Source organism: Mastomys coucha, chromosome X (genome assembly GCF_008632895.1).
Source record: "Mastomys coucha isolate ucsf_1 chromosome X, UCSF_Mcou_1, whole genome shotgun sequence".
Classification (NCBI taxonomy): domain Eukaryota; kingdom Metazoa; phylum Chordata; class Mammalia; order Rodentia; family Muridae; genus Mastomys; species Mastomys coucha.
Window position 1 is genome coordinate 104,207,271 of NC_045030.1, and position 24,406 is coordinate 104,231,676.

At 37.5% G+C, this 24,406-nt stretch overlaps 1 protein-coding gene across 4 annotated transcripts in view; it reads right to left on the minus strand.

Annotated features, from left to right (window-relative positions):
• Positions 1-24,406, minus strand: part of Nexmif (neurite extension and migration factor) — a 116,918-nt gene that overhangs the window by 16,673 nt on the left and 75,839 nt on the right. For all 4 annotated transcript variants that reach the window (XM_031366303.1, XM_031366299.1, XM_031366292.1 and 1 more), the window contains one exon: positions 8,267-8,322. The gene's annotated coding sequence lies outside the window, so the exon portion shown is untranslated. The remainder of the gene's footprint in view (positions 1-8,266; positions 8,323-24,406) is intronic.

Sequence of the window (24,406 nt, forward strand, 5' to 3'; positions counted from 1 at the left end):
TGGGAGGTGAGAGACTCTCAGGCCTCAAAAGGAGGGACCTTAGATCAAACGTTTTCTTGTTAATGGAAGTATTTATATCAGAAACCTGACCTATCCAAAATACAGTCCACAGAACTCAAAAAGCTCAGTAAGTTGAACTGGCCAAGTAAGGACACCTCAGTCTCACTTGGGAGAGAGAAGAAAGCAATCACAAGTGGGGAAAGAGGGAGGGACCTAGGAGGGAAAGTGGATGGGAGGGGAAAGTGGTGGGGAGAGGGGAACCTGATCTGGTATTGCCTGAGGGAAAAGGACTGAAGCCCTGAGGGCCAGCAGAAAGAATGGAAACAGGCAACCTCAGGAGGTTGGGGGACCCTCCAGAATACACCAGAGACTGGAGAGATAAGAGACTCTCAGGACTCAAATGGAGGGACCTTAGATGAAATGCCCTACAGCGGGGAGAGGGAACTTATAAAGTCCACCTCCAGTAGGAAGACAGGGCATCAAGTGAGGGATGGGGTGACCATCCCACAGTCACAATTCCAATCCATAATTGTTCCTGTCTGAAAGAATTACAGGGATGGAAATGGCGAGGAGCCTGAGGAAAAAAAGGTCCAGGGACAGGCCTAAAGTGGGATCCAGTTCAACGGGAGGTGCTACTGAGGCTATGGAACACTCACAAAAAGGGGCCTATCATGACTGCTCTCTGAAAGACCCAACAAGCAGCTGAAAGAGTCAGAGGCAGATATTTGCACCCAACCAATGGACAGAAGTTGCTGACCCCTGTGGTTGAATTAGAGAAAGCTGAGAGAAGCTGAGGAGGAGGGCAACCCTGTAGGAAGATGAGATTAATCTGGATCCTCGGGATCTCTCAGACACTGAGCCACCAACCAGGCAGCATACACCAGCTGATATGAGGCCCCCAACACATATACAGCAGAGGACTGCTGGGTCTGTGTTCATTCAGAGAAGATGCACCTAACCCTCAAGAGACTGGAGGCCCCAGGAAATTTAGAGGTCAGGTGGGGTTGGGGGGTGGGAGGATCAACATGGAGACAGGGGGTGGGGAGGAGGTGTGGGATGTGGATCAGTCAGAGGGTGGATGGGGTGAGGACAGGGAATGAAATATGGAGTGTAAAAAATAAATTAATTTATAAAATAAAAAAAAAGGAAAAAAAAAACTTCCAAGTAGATCACATTGTAAGACCAGAAATCAATATGAAAGTAGATTAAAAAATGAACTGCCTATGTTAAAAGGCTATACAAAGGCTAGAAAGTGAAATATGTACTAAGATTTAAATGAGAAAAAGAAGGGACAGAAGAACTTGTGGGAACTCATAGGAAGTAGTTTTCACTTCTAGATATTTATACTGTATGTAGCTCAACTTTACTGGGATATCCTAGAGTTTTATTTTCAGAACTACTACTTTCTACCAGGTTCAAAAAATGATAGAGGAGTCCCATCATCATCATCATCATCATCATCATCAGAGTGTTCTTTCTAAAAAGAATCCCTTCTTGACTGTAGATCCACCCATACAGGTAGTATAATAGCACATTAAAACAAACCAACCTATACACATCTATTGGTATGTACAAGTTTGTGTGCCCCTGGAAGGACCTCATCATTGAGTGTGGTACTTTATGAGAATGAGTTTATGTACGATATAATCAGAGTAACTTTGTTGCCAGTCAGCACTGAGGTACATTTAAAGCCTAAGTTCAATAGCTTTGGGTAAATTTTTAAAAACTTTCTCCATATGGTTTATAATCTCTTTTTTAATACTGATATTTCAGTCATTGTTGGAACACAGTCCAAGAATGAAGTCGTGTAAGATTTCTGAGTGCTTGGGAGAAAACTCCAAGAACTTAAGACAAGAGTCTTGTGACCTCAGTTTTTTTAAACACAGATAATTGTTTTTGGTGTATGCACAGCTTGCCTGCCACGTGAGGCAACAGTTATATAGGACTCTACCCAGTTCTATAGGAGGGAAGAGTAGTAAGGAACCAGGCTTGTAGAAGGTCACTTATTAATGAGAAAAATTGGTTCTAAGGAAGACAAGGACAATCATATTCTTCCTGGTTTTCTTACATTCTTTTACTATCCACTTATCTATCAATAGAGCCAAGCATTACAATGACCTTAATATTTCTTTTTAAAAATAAAGTTGTAACATCCATCTACTTTTTTGGGACATCTAAATTTTACCTTTTGATATTGTGGCTGGTAGTCAGCTGTAAATTTAAATTTAAATATGATTAGATTAAAACCAGCTCATCAACCCTTCTAGTCACATTTCAGATATTCAGTAATGACATGTGGCTAGTATAGCCAATACAGAACATTTTCATTATCATACAAATGTAAACAAGCCAGTACTGTTGTTCTTACTTGCTAATCACCTAGTCATTTTCTCTGTGCATGCTTGCATGTTTTTTTACTATTTTGTTGGTCTCAATGAACCAAGGAAAACTTTCCTCTTGTATACCACTCAGCTGCTCTTGCTTATTCCTATTCTCTTTCACAGGTAACCCTACTAATGTGCTAAATGTGCATATCTACATACCCATTTAAAGGAGTACTGTTATATGTTCATACTTTGTATTCACATGTGAATGGCATCATGTTATAGATCTCACCATATTTTTCCTCTTCAAGATAAGGTCTCACTACTTAGTGCTGGCCAGCCTGGAACTCATTAAGTAGGCCAGGCTGGCCTCGAAGTTGTAGTGGTTCTTTTAGGAGTGCTGGGTTACAGGACTGCACCACCATGCTAGGCCTCATTATTTTAATTGTTATATAATACATTTGTAAGATTTGTTCACAATTCTATGCAAATATTTCATATTTTAAATATGAATAGCTACAGAATGCTATATGGTATATACTTACCACAGTTTGTACTTCTACTTTCATTTTGATAGATATTCAGAATACACAGCCTAGCATTGTATGGAAATTCTTGACTTCACATACACACAGGAAATCATATGTGATCTCACTTTTTTTTTTTTTTTTTGTGGTTTTTCGTGACAGGGTTTCTCTGTGTTGCCCTGGCTATCCTGGAACTCACTCTGTAGACCAGGCTGGCCTTGAACTCAGAAATCCACCTGCCTCTGCCTCCCAAGTGCTGGGATTAAAGGTGTGCACCACTACCACCCGACATGATCTCACTTTTAACTGAAGGTTTTCTAACACCTGCTCAGTCCTTTATTATTTTAATTCACTGGTATTATTTATTGATTGTTGCTGTCATTGTCAATTTTGTTTGTCTCAAATGGGGTTTATTTCCCAATCTTAATTTCAAATAATGGGTTTCCACTGGTCTTTAGCTCTGATTCCCAGGACTCAGGTTATGAGCTTATGAAGTATCTCATATCTTTTGTTTATTTTAGAGGTTTTTTTTTTTATGTCTTGTTTCCTTGGTCTTGCTGCTGTTCAGCATTCACTCTGACAGATAGCTTACTGGCTAAGGTTTTTATGGAACAGCAGGGGTTAGGGACCTAACGGAGACAGGGTTACTACACTGACAGCCAGAGATGTCCAAAGCCTATGGGAAGTTTCATGTTGTCTGTTAACTTGATACACTAGGGAAATAACCTTTTAATCCAGTGCAGCACATTTTATTTATTGTAGCATTATCCAGTTCAAAGATGTTATGAAAAACATCCCCAGAGAGATTTAAGATTGCAAAAACATCCTGACTTTGAACTTAATTCAACCACTCTGGAAAGCTAAAACAGTGGAAGATGACCTTTTAGGTACTTCATATGCCAGGCACTATTAGGCCAGATAATGTCATGCCAAATTAGAATGTTTGTCTCTTGAGGGAGGGAGAATGGGTAGGAAGAAGGTGTTGATGGCAAGTGTTTTAACTAAAATAATTTGTCAGTGCTAATGATCTAACATTAAAGATACTAACAAATCTTTAAAAAATGCATCAGATACTAGGACAGGAGTAGTAAAGTATGCCTTCTTTCACTCAGGAGAAAGAGGCAGATGGGTCACTGTGAGCTCAAGGTCAGCCTGATCAATATAGAAAGTTCCAGACCGTCTGTAGTGGTACACGCCTATAATCCCAGCACTTGGGAGGCAGAGGCAGGTGGATTCTGAGTTCAAGGACAGCCTGGTCTACAGAGTGAGTTCCAGAGACAGCCAGGGCTACACAGAGAACCCTGTCTCGGAAAAAAAAATATAGAAAGTTCCAGGTAAATCAGGGTTATATAGTAAGATTCTGTCACAAACAAACAAAACCAAATAAATATACAGAAATATAAGTAAGTAATTGAACAAGGAACACAGGTTGTCATTAAGTTGGCAGAAAGGAAATGAATGTATGTTCTAATTAGCTTTGATGAGCAATGCAGACAAACTAGAAATTATTAAGAAGGAAAAGTCTAGAACACTCAAAATTGTAGTTTAGGGGAGTAAATTCAAGAAATGTGATTTCTGTCTTTAAATATATCTATCGCAAAGGTTGACTTTGTTAGACCACAAAAGGAACTAACTTGAGGGAGAAAGATTAGCTCATAATACTGACTAAGAGAAAAGTCTAAAGATGAAATGAATGCTAAGGGAGAGGCATTAGGAGACAGTGAGCTTTCTATCACTAGCTTGGTAACAATTTGACAACATTAAAGAACAGATTTAAGTAATGGATGGAGAAAACAGACTGGAGGGCTTTCTGTGACATCAAGGGAATCAATTGCACAAATCTAAAATAAATTTGGTCAACTTCTAAGAAAACACAGCAAATCCAATCAAACTAGGTCCTACTCAAGTTGCTCAGCCATGCATGATAAAGAGAACAACAGAAGCCATTTGCATACTGTGCCGTATTTGGGTTACATTATCGTAAAGGACAGGGAGATTCTGTCAAAGACAAGAAACTGTGGGCAGTGGAGGAGTGTGGTAGGTTACAAACCTCTTAAACACCCAATCCATAGTTTTTTTTTTTCTTGGCTGAAGTCATGGAGATTTTTCTATTAAAATATGTGTAAATTGGCCAAAGTAGATGAGCATTCTCTGCCTTTGGTATCTTGGTCCTATATTTTCTCCATCTTAAAAAAGGCATGTGTTGGGCTGGAGGGATGGCTCAGAGGGTATGAGCACTGACTGCTCTTCCAGAGGTCCTGAGCTCAATTCCCAGCAACCGCATGGTAGCTCATAACCATCTGTAATGGGATCCAATCCTCTCTTCTGGTGTGTCTGAAGAGAGTTACAGTATACTCATATACATAAAAATAAATAAGTCTTTAAAAAAAAGGCATGCTTTTTCAAAAAATGTACGATGGCCACATTATTCCAAGTCTCTGCACAGAGTTTGAAAGCCAAATGAAATGACACTTCACTCCACTTGGCTGGATATTAGTGCCTGCGGCACTCTGCAATTTCCCTTCTAACCTAGGCTAGATTACAATCAAGGCTTGTAAAGCAAACAGCATGCAGCCAACCTGCCACAGCACTAATTAAGTGCAAACACACCATGAAAATTAAAATGAAAATCAAATGCCAACTCTATGAAAAGAAACTAAGAGCTTCCTCAGATATGAAAAAAGTAAAGGCAGAAAGAAAAATAGAACCTTCTCTTAGACTTAGCGATGCATCCTCAACCTTGTAAGCTTCTATCATCTGCCACATCTGCAAATCCTATACTTTTAGCATACTGTTTATGTTTCAACACATTTATAATCAAGATGTCTTAACAATGATTTCACAAATTTTATTTGTTGGCACATGACTTTTAGGTCTCCAAGACAACAGATGTATTTTGCCCTCCCTATCCAGAAAATTATGTCCATAAGCTTCAGATCTTGTGTTAACAGGACTAGAGGCACTTCTTGGCCCAGGGAATGGCTTCAACAGAAAGGGTACTTAATTAGAATTGACTGGTTTTAAATTCTTGATTTCACAACCCTATTAAGTCTAGGCTGTAGAATCCCAAATCAACCTTAGGGGGCTATAATCCAACAACAGCTACTTGTTACTGTTATATATCCCTTTAGCATAGAACTTAGTAAATACATCTAGTTTCCTTTTCCTCCTGACTCAACAAGTTCATAAAGCTAGTGATACACGATATAACAATGGTGATACATGATATAAAAATACCTAAGTAGTATTCTTTTTTTTTATATAGGTAGAAGCAAGAGTATGGAGAAGAAGGAATTAGTCTTGAATGAAGTCAACAAGTTGGCTTCTGAGTCTCAGTAGCACAGGTGAATGGGTTATATATACAATGAATTCTCTTTTACATCTCTATATATTTGTATATGGAGTGTGTGTGTGTGTGTGTGTGTGTGTGGGTATGCACGTGATACAGCTTCTATTTGGAGGTCAGAGAACAACTTTGGACAAGGGTCTTCAGTTTCCACTTTGTTTGAGACAGACTATCATTTGCTTCTGTGTACACCAAGCTAGGTGGCCTGAAAGCTTCCCGGAATTTTCTGCTTCCCTGTGAGAGCACTGGGATTACAGACCTGCCTATTGCTGAGCAGCAGTATGGGAAGTGAAGCTGTGGATTGTGGAGGTACATAGTTTAGGATAAATTGAAAACCTTTGCCCTCTCAGTAGTGGAGCTTCTTCATGGTTGTAGCCTTAATGCTTTTACATAGCCCTAGCTGATCCCCAGAGCTACCCTGAAGACAACATTTGGTTCCTGTCCTCAGATCTTTATAACCCTATGCTATCAAATTTCAAATCCCAAGGTAGAATCTGGAATGAAAAGTTTTTAGGTGGAAGAGAGAGGTCAGAGGAACAAATGATTTCTGTACCAGAAATCTGCCCTGTCCACCAGCTCCTCCATGAGGAAAGAGAAATGCCTCTAATTCCCGACACTCCTCTTGTACTCAATTATAGCTTCTTTCTTGGCTATTAGCTCACCCAGCTATGAAAACAGGGAGAAATGAGGCTTTGATGTGGTGTCTCTACAGTTAGCTGTTCCTCCTGGGCGCTAAAGAAACAGGACTTTTCAGGAAAAAAAGGCATTAGTCATTAAAGTTTTTACTCTAAAGTCCTCTTCAGGTATCCAAGTATTGCCATGTCTTTCAAATATTTACACATTGTCCCATTTAGGCTTTTTAAAAGGCAGCTTTTTCTTTGGAGGGCGGGCTGAAATATGTGTATAGGGAGGAAAAAAATCAAGCTACAATTACACTTTTTATCCAGAAAAAAGGAAATCAGATGGTATGAAATCCAAGGAGAAAACACAGATTAAAGCCTGCACTTTCTAAATCTGTTACTTAACTAAACACAGCTGCTAAGGATGGAGTATTTACTTGCTTGTATATCTATAATAATGCTACCATTAGTATTCAGATAGGAAGCTGGAAACCCTCTCCATTCTTAAGACATGTTCTCAGAAGGTCTTTCTATAGGAGTGGGGATGTATTCTACACTGATCCATCCACAAACTCACCTGTCTATACTTTACATTCACAGTGTGGTAGAAGAAGATTAACATGTATTGAGTGATACTTTACTAAGCACTTTAAATATATTTATTACTTTATACAAACAGTACCCCTGTTAAACAGATGTTATTTCCTTTAATAAACATGGAAAAATACCAGAAAAAGTTAACTCATTGAACTCCATCTAACTAACAGGAAGGAAATCAGAGTTTAGATCCAGCACTAAGTTATTCCTGGTAAAGTTCATGGTCCTATCTTGTATTAATATACCAGGGCTGAGGGCAAAGGCTCTTTGATGGGGTCATAAACATAGATTCAATGGATCATTTATTCATTCTACTACAATTTATGATACACAAATGCATTGCCACATCAATGTGAAATATTCTCAGTATGAAAATAAAACAATTCTCTCATTTTCTTTCTCTCTTTCTCTCTTTCTCTCTGTCTCTCTGTCTCTGTCTCTGTCTCTGTCTCTCTCTCTCTCTCTCTCTCTCTCTCTCTCTCTCTCTCTCTCTCTCTCTCTCTGAAAGTAGAAAGGGTACTGTGAGAGGTGAGGAAGAAGAGGAGTGGGAAGACCAAGATTAGATACTGGAATATATGTGCCATGAAAATAGACTTTTTATGGCACATGGTACTATTTGAGTGGAGAAAGGACCAGCAAGAAGAACAAGCAAAGAAAGTGGTGGGCAAAAATAAACAAAATATAATGGATATGTCACAATGAAACTCATTTCTTTGTATGATAACCAAAAGATTAATAACAAACATGTGGACTAATTGATTATAAGAATTAAATGACAACCTTGAACTCATTAACATGCTGTTATAGTAAAACAATTGCATTGAACTCTTCATATATAAAATATCTACTTACAGGAAACAAATAAAAAAGTAGAGGAGACTGAAGTCAGTTCTCAGCTTGCAGAACACCTGAAATTAAGAGTTAGCATTATAATCAATATATTTTTGTCAGATGAAACTTAAACAAAAGAAATACAGTAAGAAGGATCCCCCCCCCAATTCTAGTGTGCTTTGTTTGTTTTGTTTGGTTTTGTGGGAGGGTCTCAGTCTGCTTTTCCAGTGTCACTTTCAGTTAATTTTAAGGAATTAATAAATAAATAATTACAGATGGTTTTGCAATTTAACAAACTGGCCACATACATTCTTACACTTGAATATCACTATACCACGTGTCAGTCAGTAAAGTAACTGTCATCTTAGTTTGTTGATGAGAAAAAGCAAGGGCCACGGAAAAGCATAAAGTTGTTGCAGGGGCTGCTTGGGCCCTAGGGGCTTTGAATCTTGTATGTTATTCAATACAGTTTTTGGTAGAAAAAAAAGTGATCAATGTGGCACATTAGGTTAGTCAAGTTAATTTGAATCATAAGAGATCATAGTGGGAAACAAAAGGAATGCTGGACTAGCAGCCAGGGCCCAAGTTTAAATCATGGCTTTATCTCATTATTGGTATGCAATTCTGTAAAATGAAGACAATTCCTGCTTTTAATATTTAAAAGGTGTTGAGAGCTCAGATAAGAGATGGATTCAAAAATGTTTAGGTTCAATCACCAGGACCTCAAGAAAATAAATAAATAAAAGATACTTTGGCCTGACAGTGCAGTCAGTTTGACTAACATGCATGACATGCTTGGTTTAATCCCCCCAATGGAACACACACACACACACACACACACACACACACACACACACACACACACACACAGTGTGATTGGCTTTCTTGAAATAAACCAAACTTTTGTTACGTAGTTATAAATTTTAAATAAATATTCAATGGATCATCCATTCTATCGCCATTTATAATAAGTATTTTGACCCGTAACATTCTCAACGAAGATATAAAATAGTTGTTCACCATACACTATGCTCTGTAACTAAGGTAGGTACTATGTTTGAATTAGAAGGGAAGATGAATGTGGTGACATTAGACTTTTCTATTTCATTTCCTTTGTACTCCTGAGACCATTAGGGCCTAAAGATTCAGCCTCACTTAAAACTAAAATACCAGTAAGATGACAGGAATATGGGCTATGAATCATAAGAGAGAGAGCTATAACAAGATGTCTCCCAATATCTTCCATTATGGGTTAAAGAAAAAAAAATCTACATTTTGGCCTTTTTTTTTTTTTTAAAAAAATTTTCAGTGTAAAAGACAGCCTAATTAGCTCTTAATATATATATCTAGATAAAAAAATTCTTACTAGATCAAATGAATCTACTATATAATGAGACAACCTGTGGATTATAGACAAGTTATTTTGACACATATTAAAAGGTTGGGGGGGACTATTATTCTGGCCCAAGTTATTTTTGTTCACTCTTCTCCATCTTTTACTGGCCTCTTTTCATTTTTGCTCCAATTTTCTAGTTTTCTCAACTAGTTCTGTGCTATCACTCACTTCTTTTGTTCACAAAATATTACAGTATATTTATACAGTTCTGGAGAATAGAACCATATTCGGACAAGGTATTCCTATCTCTATTCTAACCACAATATGTATATATAAATGGTAGGCTTTTTTCCCCCCAAAATGCTGGATCTTGAAAAGGTAAAAAGCTAGTATAAAGATAGTGCTCTAAATAGATCCTGTAATTAAAGACCCAGAGTCCCTACAGAGACCATTTAATAAAAAGTCCCTTGGTATTTACAAGCACATCACAGAATCAGTTGGTGATTTTGCTAATGCTGGCAAGTACTGAACTTACCTGCCAGACAAACAAACTTATGGCTTTATAATATGAAGAAATGAGAGCAAAGAGCTGTTTTTCTTTTTTTCATAAATAGGAATAGAGGGCGGAAATCTGTAAAATTTTCAGGTGAGTTAACATGACAAAATTTGTCGGCTCTTTGCTGGCAGGTAGCTTCGAGGAGAGAAGCCCGGACCCTCCCGGTCTCTCCAGGGCTGAGCGGGATGGTGGATGTTGGAAACTCGAGAAGAACCACACCGAGCCAGGAATCTTGTTGAAGCAGGAACTCACTTTATTGCATCGGTCTCTCGCTTTTATAGAGTAGATGAAGGGGGGTGGGGTTGGAGGGGTGGGGATGGTGGTATGGGGTGATCTGGTGGGACCTATGAGATTATTCTATGTCAGCAGTCGCCAGGCAGGCAAGGGTTCGACCAGGTCATGTAGGTACCGCTGAGTCACTCTGCAGTGAAAATGACCAGGACAGGTCGCAATAATTGAGTCAGGCTTAAGCTGTTCCTCTAGGCCCAGGATAAGGCTCAACAAAAACTGACTAATAAGTTTTGTTCACAATATTAGCTGGAGTATAAGGGTTCAGTCCTGCCATGCCAGGTCACGGCTATAGCTTCTGATACTAAAATCTTTAGGGTCATCCAAATAGTTGTCACCAAGAAGCTGTGGGATGACAAGGTAATGCAAGGTACCATAGTAATTTGATTCCATTATAGTGGAATAGACAAGGTAGGCTAAACACTTGCTAAATTACTCTAGAGAATATTGTGGCATCTTAGATCCAATGATCCATAAATTCCTAATAGTAGCTATAGTCTTAGTTATTTTTGTATAGTTTATTTATGTTTAAAAAGGACTATTTATTTGTCTACATAAAAGTGAGCGAAGGTAAAGAGCAAGATGTACACATAACCTCACTTAGAAAAGTGAACATCTGTAGATTAAATCCCAGTCTTGCTGAACAAAGAAAGCAATTCATCCAAGAACCCAAGCACAACCAAAAAATATAAGCATGCCATCACATGTACTGTAGATCAATGGACAGTATCCTTGTGTCTGTTATGCACCAACAGGCTCTGCAGATAGCGTATGCAGGTGAATGGCAATAAATAGCTCTTATTTTCAATGATTTCCATATGGTATCTTTCATTATTTCGTAAGTTCTCTCAAGTGAAGCTGCATCATTATCAAATTCTATGAGAAAATGCATACTTTGTACCAGTTAGATTAAAGTCACATTACCCTTATGAGTAGGCTTATTTTATTCACAGAATACTAAGGGTAAAGATATAGTATTTCACCAAGACAAGTTACATACTGGATTTATTAGCTGCTGTCCACTCATCCAACATAACCTCTACTCAACTGTAGCTAGTCAAATAAACTAAAAGCCAGTTGCTATTTAGGCAGCTGCTGTTACACTAGGTTAAATTCTACCCTTTTGCCACCACTTAAACAGCAAAGCTGAGAGAAATGTTTGCTGTTTATAAATGAATTCAAGTTTAAGAACAAATAAGAAGCTGACTAGTATTCTCTTAGTGTCTAATAATTATACTAAGTTTACCAAATTCATGCTATGTTCTAGAAGCATTATATTGAATTGTGTTATTTAACCCTTATGTAAAATCCTCTGAAGTAGAAAGGAATTAGCATTACTATTTCACAAATGAGAAACCTGAGGTTTCTTAGAATTTTAAGAAACCTTCTTAAAGTCACACAGCCTTATCATTCTAGTCCAGTATGTTATGTAAATATTTTAGGGTAGGGAAGAGATACATGTGCTTGAGTACATCCATGTGTGTCAAAGTGAACATTTTCCTGAGTAAAAACAGCTTGCTACTTAAATGACTTTTCTCTTGTTTTTCATTTAACTTCTTTGTTTATAGTCTTTTGGTGCTGAGTTTGTTCAATTTTTCTTTGAATTTCTTTCTTTTCAGACATTAGAGGTCATTTTGACCCAGTCACACACACTAACAAAAAGGATGAGTCCATATGCTTTGAGAAAGTCTGGAGAGGAAAGATTGTTGCACATTTTGGCTCCTGGAAGTTGGTCAGATCCAGAAGCCATTCACTGATTTAGCTTTGTGAAGGAATTGAATTTCAGGCCCATCTATAGCATATATAAAACTCCCTAGTATGCCAGACTTCTGATTGATTGATAAGAATTTTTCTGACCCCCAGTGTTCTTATTGTTCTCTCTTTTTGACCATATTTTGCTTTCACTGACTACTACCTTCTTCATACCTACTATTACATCACACAATGAAAGCTAACAAGTGAGTTTTGATAGTAAGTGCTTCTGTCTACAGTAATATGCTCTGTGTACTGCCTAACACATTATTTTCTCTTCAGGTTTCTGACTCAGGAATTCACAAAGGGTCACCACTGCCTACCATATCCAACTTAGTCTTCTCTGTCAGAATTTCAAGAACTGTCTGTCAACAGTCTGGCCCTGCCATATCTCAAGAGCCTTACCTGGAATCATGTACAGTACCTGACATGATCCTTCTATTTGGAAGACATTCTTACTCTTTCTGTCTAAACATACACCAAAAATCTCCTTGCAGTCTTTCTATTAGTGTTCTGAAATCTACTTTGGCCTACACAGATATCCACCTTTCCAGAATGCCTTCTATTCCACACCATTTAATACATGGTGCTACATTACCTTAGACTTTTATATATACTACCACACTAAGCCCCTACACAGTGATGTGAATATATGTTGTAGAATGTGGTACTCCAAAGAACACAGCTGTGTGGGGCAGTGGTGGCACACGCCTTTAATCCCAGCACTTGGGAGGCAGAGGCAGGTGGATTTCTGAGTTTGAGGCCAGCCTGGTCTACAGAATGAGTTCCAGGACAGCCAGGGCTACACAGAGAAACCCTGTCTTGAAAAACCAACAAAAAAAGAACACAGCTGCTACTTTCATTGGATGAGCTGTGCCTGCTTGCAGGAGACCATGAAAGACATCAAGACTGGCCTTTTGACTGTAGGTGTTCTCTTAGAAAAGGTGGGAAGAGGGAAAGTCATTGCACTCTCATTGAAAAACCCCAGTTCTTTCCTTCACTTCCCAGTCATTTGTATGAAATTCTACCTTAATTGCATGTACCCTTAGGGTTTGGGATTATACAGACTGGGAAATGTTAAATGAAGTATGTGTGAGAGTTCTCCATCTATGTATCTCTGAACAGTTCATCATCTCTGTTGGGTGAGACTTTCTGAAGTCACCTATTCTTTGTGAGTAAACCCAATATACTCAGTGAATGTCTAAGCTAAACTTTGATGGAATAATACTTTGGTTTGTTCTGGGAGTGTTAAGAGGAAGGCAATCCTTTGCTTACATCTCCCTAGGGAAGGAATTCACAATGGTATACAAGGAAGGATTATTTAATATTTTCTTGTCATATCCTTAAAGATATTTCTACATATTGGGAGATTTGGAACATAGATTTATGTTTCATACTTAGAAGTAGCTAGGGGAATGTAAATTCAGTTTTCATCTAATTTTCTTACATTTTACTAATTGCCTATATAATATTTCTTCTGTTAAAGAAAGACTGTTTTAATCACTCTGGGCATTCAGTAGGGATTTCAGTAACATACCAACTGAAAAAAAAATCTAACTATATCCATGTGATATAATCGCTACTGGTTTGTATCAATCAGAAAAAGATAAGATTTTTTTTCTCTAATATTAACTTTACTCAAAGAATCCAAATGAACTTAAGCAAATCTGTGTCTATAAATAGGCTTGGAACAATATACCACATGATCTAGTGAAAAATCATGGTTCACAGATGTGATAAAATTTTGTGCCTTTTGGCATTTCTTGACTAACATGATAAAACTACCTTTTATTTTCACAGTATTTTATGGGCTATAAAGATGTCACATCTGCTATTTTATTTGGTCTGTGCAATAAAATTATAAATTGGACATTATCTTTCATGGAAGGAGAAATAATCTTGAGTCAGATGAATTAAGAAACCTGACAAGAAAGCCAGGAAGTCAAAGAAACAAGATCTGATTCCAGTACGGAAGGAGGGAAAGAGGGAGAGATGACTGAGATAGGGGGGTATTTAGTGGGTGGAAACCTAGTGCAATGGAAACTTCCTGAAACCTATGAGGGTGACCCTAATGGGGACTATAGAGGATATAAAGCCTGAACTGGTCATCTTCTGTTAACCAGGCAAGGCTTCTGATGGTGGAACTGGCACACTAACCCAGCCACAAAACCTTTAACCCACACTTGTCCTGCCTACAAGATGTGTTGTGAGAGAATGGCTTACCAATGACTGCTCTAACTTGAGGCTGAAGCCACAAGAAGGAGCCCATGCCTGGTACTGCCTGGATGGCCAGAAACTGAAAGCTGGATGGTGTAGAGACCTAGGGTAGAACTAAATAGGACTTACCAAAAAATCAATAAAATGACTCCTGATATTCTGCTACATTCATAGATTGGTGCCTAGCTCAGTCATCATCAGAGAAGCTTCCTCTGGCAGCTGATTAGAGCAGACACTGAGACCCACATCCAAACATTATCCTGAGCTCTGCGAGTTCTGTGGAAGAGTGGGAGGAGTAATTGTAGGAGCCAGAGGAGTTGAAGGTGCCTGTAGAAAACAGCTCACAGAATCAACTAGGCAGGGCTCACAGAGATAGAAATGACAATCGAGGAACCTGTATGGGTCAGCAATAGGTTTTCTGCATACATGCTGTGGTTGTTTAGCTTGGGGTGTTTATGGAACTCCTAACAGTGGGAGTGAGAGCTTTCCTTACTCTTTTGCCTGCTCTTGGGACCCTTTTCCTCCTACTGGGTTGTCTTGTCCAGCCTGGATATGAGGGTTTGTGTTTAGTCTTTTTGCATCTTTTTATGCTATGTTCAGTTGATAAGACCTGCTCTTTTCTGAAGGGAAATGGAAGAGCAGTAGATCTGGGGGAGAAGGAGGTTGGGGGAGAGGCTTGGAGGAGTGGAGGCTGCAGTTGGCATATATTGTATGAGAGAAGAATAAAACTAAAAAAAATCTAAAAAAAATCTGACATCTGAAAAGCAAAAAGAAAAGAAACCTACCAAACTTGTAAACCTAGGAAGTAGTTAAATAAAAATCTGGTTCCATTATAGAGAAGTTGGACAGAGAAAGGATAACACAATACCCCAGGGGAGGAGGGAACCTAAAAAATGGCATTCTCTGAGTTTTGGTTTGGAAATTTGGCAACTAAGATTTTACACTAACAGAGCAAGTTAAACCTTTTTATGAGACAGGGTAATACTTATGATCATCTTCTCTCAGTTTCTGAAGTACTGAGGTTACACACATTGGATTATGTTTAATAAGACATACTTCATATTCTAAGTATATACTTCATATTCTGAGTATGAGTATAAGAGCAGTCAATGCACTTGCTGAGCTATCTCTCCAGCCCCCTCCCTCACTCCCTCTTAGAAGGCCTTCAACATGGGCTTTATTTCCTACCACTGAATGTTCCCACACTTCTGCATGATTTTTCAAGACGTGCTCCAAAGGTCCCTAGTTAGACGTGGCCTCTTCACTCTACAAGCCATGCATTCCTACCCTCCTTATAAGTTTCACTGGTTGGTCCAGAATATCATCCTCTATTCATTTTGTTTTGTTTTGAGACAAAGTCTCTTGGAGCAGGTAGGCCTCAGACCTGTGTGTAGCCAAGAATGACTCTGGGCTTCTGTCTTCTTCCCTCCACCTCTCCAGTGTTGGGTTACAGATGTATACTAGGTTTATGTAATGCTAGGATCAAGCCTAGAGCCTCAGCCTGCTAGGGAAGTACTTTACCAACTAAGCTGCATAGCATACAACAATCCTACATCCTCTCTCATCAATTTATGCCAATCTCTCATGGTCTACCACTTCTTTAAATCATCTCTATTTTTGTGAAGAGTAAGTGTGTTCTAGGAAACAGTGTGTTGAGGGATTTCAAAATAATAATACAAAATGGTAATACAAATTTAGAAAAAATCACATTTAAATTCTATGTCTGTCAGTAATTAAATGATTATCAATGTTATCTAAGCTTTAAATATTTGTTTTCTTCTCTATTTCCTTTTTAAAAAAAGATTTATTTATTTATATGAGTACACTGTAGCTGTCTTCAGATGCATCAAAAGAGGGCATCAGATATCATTACAGATAGTTGTGAGCCACCATGTGGTTGCTAGGAATTGAATTCAGGACCTCTGGGAGAACAGTCAGTGCTCTTAACCACTGAGCCATCTCTCCAGCCCTCCACTCTATTTCTTTTCCATTATTCATTATTTGCTCACTATGTCAGTTGTCTTATCTAGATCATGCCATTGACCATTTTTGAACATAATAAATGAAATACATATATATATATATATATAACTATAATTTAAGATAGAAAGAAATGTGACTAAATATAAGAGAGCATTCCATAAAATTCCTCAAGATGTCACAGGAAGTTAAATTCAATGTTTGTGTAGAAAAAACATTTGAGTTTGGCCTTGGTGCATCAACAAAATTAGTACAAGTATCCAATAATATATAGGAAAGCATTAGTATAAAAATTATGCAAATTCTATTTTAACTGCTAGAAAAGGGTAAAAGAAGCAGTTCTAAGGCAAGATGTAGTAAGACAGGGAATGAGTCAGTCCCTTATTTCTTTATGCACAACCTCCAAATACTTTACTTCAAAATAAGTTGTGAGTTCCCTTGATTTCAGGGTCTCCCCACCTTATTTCTGTCTTCTTCCAGCACTCTAAAGAAACCATATTATATTATATATGAAAACTTTCAAGGGCTATTAAGGTCTGGCAGCATAACGCCAATCAAAGGAGAATCACTGACATTGCTCTGAGATACTGAGTGAAATTAATGTATCAGCTAAACAAATGAGCCAATTCCAGCTATATACAAACTACAGGGAACTGCCTCAGGACCCACTTTTGGGATGGGGCTTAAAGCAGAGGAAGATCTTGAAGGGAGATGAAATATATTTGACACCCACTTTCCTAACAAAGTTCCATTAGGATGCTTGTGGTCCCTCTGGAAGCTGTTTAACAATCTTGTTTGCTGTTACTACTTGGGTTCAGACAGAAAACAGACTATCCTTTGTCATGTCTTGGGTACATTCACTATCACCTTCACCTGTATGCATGGATTTTCTTTTTATGTTCTTTGTCTTTATCCTTAGAGCACACTATACCTCCATCCCCTGCACAGCTCCCCCCACTAACTTCTGCCCTTTGGAAGAAGCATCAAGGCTGGGCTGGAAATAAAGTCAAGTACTTAGCTCAAAAATGATGCACTTCAGGTCACATGAAACCACTTCCATTCTTCTTCAAATTTACTACAGGTACTACTCACCACAGTAAAATTTCTTCACAGAGACTTCCCTAAGATTTGCTGGAAAGAATCTGGCTATGCTCTTGTGCAGTGTTTCAGTTCTGTGTTTTCTTTGAGAGGTCTACATATTTGCCACCCCCCTGGGTTGCTGAGCAATGTAGCTTGTATAAAAAAATAATTGGAACAAACAAAACAACAACCCTACAATACAATCCACCAAGAAATATATAGTTACTGATAAGAAACTGCATGTGAAACTGGTTAGGAACACAGTGGTGCAGTTGATGAAATTATTTCTAATCATAGAGAAAAATAAAATCCTCAGTAGAAATTTTAAAGTTTTTCAATTTTCAAGACAACTTCCCATGCAATTTTATATTCCTGCTGTTCTTAATAACATCCTAGACCAACTCTAGCTCTTATTAAACAGTTATGATAATTTCTCACATTTTATACACTGCATTATTAACACATATCAGTCATATACACACACAAACAAACACAGAGAGGGAGAGAGAGAGAGAGAGAGAGAGAGAGAGAGAGAGGGAGAGGGAGAGGGAGAGGGAGAGGGAGAGAGAGGGAGGGAGGCAGAGAGGGAGGGAGGGAGAGATGGAGGGAGAGAGAAAGATTCAATATCTTCATGTCTATTTGTAAAGGAAAATGTTGGCCAAGCAGACCCAATTTTCTCAAATCTTGTATATTCTCCAAAGTGCTCACCTATGTGACTAGACCTCAGGTAGCTCTTGGGAACTGAAGACTTAGGATGACAACTGTGCCACAAACTGATAAAAAAACATTGTGAATGCCTGAAGTTTTGAACTGTTCAATAAAAACTTATCTAAATGGAGTTTATAAAATATAATTTATTGCCCTTCCTTTCTGTGGGATCTGAGTTTTGGGTACTAACACTCAATGACTAAAGTTCAGGCTTTCATTTTAGAGGGCATTCCTGAGAAAAATATTTTACCTTTGTCTCTGTAGTTCATTGGTTAGAGATGAAGCATATACTCTGTGAGTCTACTACTGAGAAGACTTTGGAAACTTACACCTGGGCTCTTCAAGGCTTTTTCTGATGCACACTTTTTTTCTATTATAGGTCTGGCTTTCTATCTTTTTTTGTTATAACAAATAGTGTTCTGGTTATAATGACTTCTGGGTCCTTTTAGCAAACTGTCAAGAGTAGACCTGGTATTGGGTATACTATATTACAATGTCATTATGGATTATCACCTCTATTTTATGCCTAAAGGAAACCAAGTTTCAAGGAAATCAAATGACTTGAATTGAAAGTAGAATTAAATTCTTTATAAATCTTATGTTCTTTCTACTCCACTAGAATACTCACCATATGGACTTGACCTCACTGGCACAGCAGACAACTTTTTGAACAGAACACCAACAGCTCAGGCACTAAGATCAACAATTAATAAATGGGACCTTATGAAACTGAAAAGCTTCTATAGGGCAAAAGATCTTGTAAAAAGTACAAAACAGCAGCCTACCGATTGGGAAAAGAGCTTTGCTAACCCTACATCTGACAGAAAGAAGATATCCAAAATGTATAAAGAACTCAAGAAACTAGACATCAATAAACCAAATAACTCAAAAATTGGTTACAGATCTAAACAGAGAATTCTCAACAGAGGAATCTGAGAAGCATATAAAAAGAAGTGTTCAGTGTCCTTAGTCATCAGGGAAATGAAAAGCAAAACGACCCTGAGATTCCATCTTACGCCCATCAGAGTGGCTAACTCAAAATCTCAACTGACAGCACATGCTGGAAAGGATGTGGAGCAAGGGGAACACTCCATTGCTTGTGGGAGTGCAATCTTGTATACCTGCTTTGGAACTCAATCTGTCAGTTTCTCAGAAAATTGGGAATAGTTCTACCACAAAACCCAGCTATATCTGGGCACATACCAAAAAGATGCCCTACCATATCACAGAGATACTTACTCAACTATGTTCACAGTTTATTTGTAATAGCCAGAAAATGGAAACAACCTAGATGTCCCTCACCTGAAGAATGGATACAGAAAATGTGGTACATTTACATAATGAATACTAATCAGCCATTAAAAACAAAGATATCATGAAAATGGATGGAACTAAAAAAAATATCATTCTGAATAAGTACCACAGACCCAGAAAGATATATGTGATATGTATTCACTTTTAAGTGGACATTATCCATAAAGTACAGAATAACTTTGCTACAATCCACAAATCCAAAGAAGCTAAGTAACAAGGAGGGTCCAAGGGAGGCTTCTTGAAACTTGCTCAGAAGGGGAAATAAAATAGACATTAAAGATAGATAGAGGGAGGGAAGTTGTTAGAGGGAGGTAGATGGATGGGAGAGTAGGTAGGGAGGAAAACTGGGGTAGGCTAAGAAGTGGGGAGGGCTGACTGGCACTGGACAACCAATTGGTATGTTCTTCCATGGGGAGGATCATCTCTCATGCTCCCAGCTTTACTAAGTTGCCTGTGTAAATCTTTGTGTAGAGTTGAAGCCTCCTGGGCTTTTCCCATCTAGTTTGGCAAATTTGTTGATTTCAATCTTGTTCAGCTCTCATTTGGAGGTCATGTTGGTGGTGTGTAACTTATGGGTATAGCTTCTGAAGTTACTAGGAGACAAAAGTCCCACAGCCAACTCCCTGATCCTCTCTACTCCTCTCCCTAATCTCATTGTCTTCCACATGCCCTGCTGCCCACATCCCTCCTTCTACTTTCGTATTACATGTATTCTGATACTCTCGTCATCTTTCTCCCTTATAGCCCCCTACTCCAGTTTCATGGGCCCTTTTCTAGTTTTCTGGTGTTTATACACACTCATTCTCACATAACTATACATACAGAAAAGCTAGAAGCTAGGATCTGAATACTGGACACAACATCAAGTTTCCGCATTTCTTAGAATGGGTTGCTTCAATTAATATATATTTCTAGTTCTGTCAATTTTCCTGAAAATTTAATCAATAATTTCATTTTTCATTATGACTGAATAAATTTTATTGTGTATATATACTACATTTTCATTATCCATTCAGCTGTTGATGAACATCTATGCTGATTCCATAACCTTGCTACTGTGAATGGTGCAGCAGTAAGCATGGATATGTGTGTATCTCTGTGGTAAGATATAGTCTTTGAGGTATATGTCTAGCACTGGTATAACTAGGTCATACAATTGTTCTATTTTCAGTTATTTTTCAAATGTCCACGCTGATTTCCAGTGGTGAAATCAGCTACCAGTTTGCATCTCCAACAATGGTGTTAATGTTCCTCTTTTCCAACATCCTCACCAAGATTAGCTGTCATTTGTTTTCTTGATGTTAGCCATTCTGATTCAAAGTAGTTTTAATTTTCATTTATTTGATGTCTAAGGCTGTTGAACTCATTGAAAAGTGTTTATTAACATTTTCTGCGAGTCCTCTGTTCAGCTCTTTAGCTAATTAAAAAAAAAACATTGTTTATTTTCTAATTTGTTTCAGTACTTTCTATTCAAAATAACCAAATTTTAATGCTTCCATAATCTTGTAAAGATTTATGACTTTCTAGACGTTAGCAAATACTTGAACATCTAGTGGTCACTTTATAGAAATTTCATCATTCTGGTAAATGCAGCTATCTTCCTGTGGATATTGCATTTTCTATCCATACAGAATATGCTTAGAGAATGATAATTATTCCAATCAGCTTACAAGCAGAGATCCTATTACATCCTACAAATAACTTCAACCCAAACTTCTTGGAAATGTATGTTAAAAGCACGACTGTAAATAGACTTATAGTTTGATCCACCAAATACATTGCTAGGAGTCTACCAAAATAAATTAGAAATGTATCTTTAACATAAACCCCCTACAAGTACATGTTTGCAGTAACATTCATAATTTCCCAAAGTTTGAAACGCTCAAAATGACTTTTAACAAAATATTGGATAATTATTCCTGCAATGGAATACTACTTTATAATAAAACAAAACACTTGATGAGATTAGGCATATTTGGGCTCATATGGCCAAAGACAAAAGGGACCATTTAAAATGCATTACCAATTCACACAATATGAACTGTACCTTAAATTAAACTTTGCTAAGAAACAGAAACTATACCCAAATAGGCTACATATTATATTGTTATATTATTATGCCATTCTGTAAAAGAGATTGGAATATATAGATGGAAACTCATGAGTAGTTTCAGAATGTTAGGAGAAGGAGTCCTAGTTGGTAACAACAGAAGAAGTTTAAAAATGATAGAACTCTTCTCAATGATGCTGGAGTAAAGAGTATATAACACTCTGTCAAAAATTATGCACCTCGTATTCACAAAGACTTAGCCTTAGTATATGTAAATTTAAAAATTAACCAAGATGTTGGAAGACCACAAGATTGAATGAAAACTATGATAATGAGTTTAACTATGTTAAACATAAATGATGTAACTGTACTGAGAAATATAGAGCACATTTAACTTGAGAAAATTGTGTTTTGACACAAAATTGTAAGGATAAATAACTGAACATAAGCATTATTCTTGTCAATTTGGTTCTCATAGGGAAAATAGGTCAATTCTGAAACTGGTTTATACATGTTGGGACTGAAGAAATAAGCAAATGGATAGTGGGTGGTAGAACACAGTTTTTTCACTGTTAGAGAAGAAATTTATAGGTAGACAGGAACAGAAGACTAGTGCTGGATTCATTCATGGCATTGATATGAGCTCATATTTAGCTTAATATACATAAAATGAACTGATACACAATTACAGCTGCATATGTATATATAGAATAGTTCATAGTTGTATATAACTTAAGTTGTTCATTGAGAAAGTATAGAAACAATGATAGTTTGGTAAGATTGGCTACTCTTAGATCTTGGTGTTCAAATATAGTCCCCAACAAAACCAATTAAGATTCCTTGGAGAAACTGCTGGTTCTACGTCTATGGAAGGGAAAATGCAATGAGAGTCTGGAGTATTTTGAAGTAGCAGAAAATTATCAATCTAAGAAGATAAAATTCAAGCTTCACATCAAAAGGTTACAGAAGCTAATCTAAAAGAATCACTTAAGGTCAAAGTAAGAACATTTTGAGCAACAAAACAGATAAGGTAGTACTGGATTACAACCTAGCATCTAAAACACTTCTAAGTTCATGCACATTTAAGTAAATGATCAAATAAGCAGTCAACAAAAGATGATATTCTTTAAAAAGAACTCCAAATTGTCTATTTTTTAATAAATTGCATAAGACAAAGCTGGGTGTAGCACTGTACACTTTTAATCTGAGCACTTGGGAGGCAGAGGCAGGTGGATCTCTGTGAGTTTGAGGCCAGCCTGGTCTACAGAGTAAGTTTCAGACAGTAGTGAGTTCCAGAATAGTCACAACTATACAATAAGACACTGTCTTAGAAAAAGATGAATTATATTTCTACATATGTAAATATATACGAGTATTCTTCATTTCAAGGAGGTTGAACTTAGGTGTGGGTCAATGTCTGAAGCATAGAGAACAGAAAAGAAAAAAAACTTCAGCAGCTTTCTATTGTGTGAACATGGCAAACCATGTTATCAAAGTTAACTATTGATACTTCTTATTAATATTATGTAGTACTTTATAGATACTGTGATAGTAATGACACTTAATCTCTGTGGTATTTTTTCCAAAACTCATAGCAAATTGAGGGACACTGTATAAAACATCTTACAGGTAAATCTAAGAAACTGTCACAGACTGGAGAAAACTAAGGAAATATGAAAATCAAATGTTTTGAGTTATCATGATCCTGATTTTCTAGATGCTAGCAAAGAAAACTGATGAAATCTGCAGTTTTATTTTGAAATTATACCATAGCAATATAAGAGAAAAGAGAACATGATCATAAATTTTTTGTATATTACAATGTTTTATAAATATAAAATTATCCCAATTGTTAAAAATTAAACTATAATGGCATACATGAAATACTCATCCTCTCAAGAGTTCATAGTTTGAACAATATCTGTTAGATTCCTCTTTTGCATAGGAGGGAAGAATAGTCTCTCTTGAAGCCAGAAATTCATTATGTGACTGTGACCTTGAACAAGTTTCTTTATTCAACTCTAGGCTTGAATTTTCAATATGTACCATGAGGGATTGAGCAAAAAATGTCTCAAAGGCCCATTCAGCTCTATCCAGTCTGGGATTCTTTTTGGCTATGTCAGAAGCTGGAACAGAGACCCAAATTTTCCCTAGGGAGTTGTTTAACAAAACCATCTGCTTTACTAATACCAGATCAAAGTAGAATGTTCAATTTGCCTTCCAGTCACTAGGAATTCTATAGAAATTATTTCAGTTAAGAAGCAGAAGGAAACTATCTATGGTGTAAGTCTCCTCTCTGGGCAGTGTTTTGTGATCTCTAGGAAATGAGGGCAAAGTGAAAGCCAATATATAGGTGTGGTTTAAGAAAGGAAAATGGGCCTAATCTAAATTTGTATCTTGATGTCTAAGATGTATATTGCCTCATGCCAAAGAATGGCTGCCCAATCATGCTGCTTGAGCAAGGACAGAAGACCAATAAAATAAAATGTTCTCAAAATGCCATTTCTTTTACTTATTAGATAAAACGAGGTAGGTAATATTTGAGAACAAGCAATGTGTATGCTATAGAAGAGAGTTGGACTCAGTCAAAGAAATTGCATTAATTATTAATACTCCTTACCCATGCAGGCTTATGGTTAGGGCTGGAAAGATGGTTCAGTACAAGTGTGTGCTACATAAGCACGAGGACCTGAGTTTGGGCTCTCAGCATGTATACAATAAAAGTTAGGAATGGCTGGGAGGAAGCCAGAAACCCTAATGGGGGTAGACATGGGAGAATCAGTCACCTTTTCTGACTCTCATCCTGGTTCTATGGTTCTGCGAGAGACTTTACAAAAAGGAAACAAGGCAGAGAGTGATAGGACAGGTCATTTGATGCCC